The sequence below is a fragment of the Drosophila miranda genome, unplaced genomic scaffold, assembly GCF_003369915.1.
Source record: "Drosophila miranda strain MSH22 unplaced genomic scaffold, D.miranda_PacBio2.1 Contig_AX3_pilon, whole genome shotgun sequence".
Lineage (NCBI taxonomy): Eukaryota > Metazoa > Arthropoda > Insecta > Diptera > Drosophilidae > Drosophila > Drosophila miranda.
Window position 1 is genome coordinate 3,223 of NW_022881683.1, and position 1,635 is coordinate 4,857.

At 35.5% G+C, this 1,635-nt stretch overlaps 1 long non-coding RNA gene across 1 annotated transcript; it reads right to left on the reverse strand.

The window, feature by feature from the left end:
* Positions 1-264: 264 nt before the first annotated feature.
* Positions 265-1,100, reverse strand: LOC117195309. The gene is made up of 3 exons (XR_004475040.1): positions 894-1,100; positions 446-835; positions 265-383 (listed from the first exon to the last, which is right to left on the reverse strand). It is a non-coding gene; the product is annotated as an uncharacterized LOC117195309 (long non-coding RNA).
* Between the last annotated feature and the right edge of the window lie 535 nt (positions 1,101-1,635).

Below are 1,635 nucleotides of genomic sequence, written 5' to 3' on the forward strand. Positions count from 1 at the left end.
CCAAACGGCCCCGCAGTCGCTCATTCTCAGCAATAAGCGAAAAAATCAGCGCCTCATATTGGCTAGCGACACCAGAAAAAACTCGTCTGCTCTTAACGACAGTCAGAAAGCAACTTCGACCACGTCCCGTGCAGTGTTGCCAGATTTTGAGCGCCAAAATAAGCTAGATTTAAAAAAATACAAGCTAGAATAAGCTAAAAATTGTAAAAAACAGGCTAAAAATAAAACAACTCATAGATATATACATTTCTAATTGTGTTATTATTTCATCCAATTCGCAATTGCTTGAATCGGTATATTTATCGCTGGAACGTATTAAATTTAGATATTTCTCCGGTAATTGATAGTTGTGACAACATTTTCCATGACGGCGCAATCCATATCTGTAAAATTCAAAAGAACTTTAGTCATATTCATGAAACAATTAAATATTTCTAAAACAAACATTATATTTAATATTGAGTTTAAGGATTTAACGGTCATTTTGTTCCTTAGCTTGGTCTTAACAATATTCATTTGATGGGGTCGTTCAATAGCAGCATTTGACCACGGTAGACTTAAAATGCCAATGGCAAATAAAGCGATTTCTTCAAAAGGCTTGTTTTTGCCAGCATCTTTATAAGTCAGTACTTCTGACCAAAATTGTATCGTGTCATCTGTACTTTGCCAAGGGACTAATTGAATTTTGCCATATTGGGCAAGAATTCCATCTATATTCTTATAGTTAAAGTGTTCCAATATGGAAATGAGATCATTATGATTTTTATTATGTTTGAGTACATTTTCTGCTGCAAAAACTTGCAGTTTTTCTAATGGCTCAAAATTATCTGGAAGTCTGAAATTAAGCATCAGATTATTATTTATTTTTAATATCAAATCCAATTGAAGCTTACCTTTCTCTGAGTTGGATAATTAGCTCCTTTATAAAATCCTTGCACATCTCTCTGATTTCGTTAACTTCATTATTATAATTTTTCTCTTTAATTTCCTTTTCAAATAAATATCCCATATATAATGAAGACACAGCAAATTCATCCAAGTCATCTTTCAAGACATCAATCTTTGCATCAGGCGGTGTTACTTTATTTTTGAGGAAATCGATGCTTGTCGATGAAAGTTTTGTTTGTAAACTCTTTTTGGCATGTTTTACACATTTACACATTTCACGATCACCAAGCAAGTTTCTGAATAGACCGAAACTTTTCAACGAAAATAAACTATAAATAAATTCTTAAATACCATGATACACCAAAATATGTACTACAAATATACTTTTTGTTCGATTTGTCTTAAAAAATACCAAAAAATACATGTAGGATATAAAAAGGAAAAACTAAGCAAAGTGAAGTTAAAAAAGGTTAGATTTAAAGCTATTTTCATAATTTTTCAAGCTGTTCCGTTTTCAAATAAGCTAGATCTAGCCTTAAATAAGCTAAATTGGCAACACTGGTCCCGTGCGAGCACTCCGGCATTTTTGCTCCGTTCCACCAAGGACCAGGTGTCAACCGGTCGCGGCTCCACAGGGGTGAAAAATCCACCACTGCGCCTCCATGGGGGGCTGCTGCCGGCAGAACCGGCGCCAGACCGCCAACATTCATCGGACCGATGGCCTCCAAACGGCCCCGCAGTCGCTCA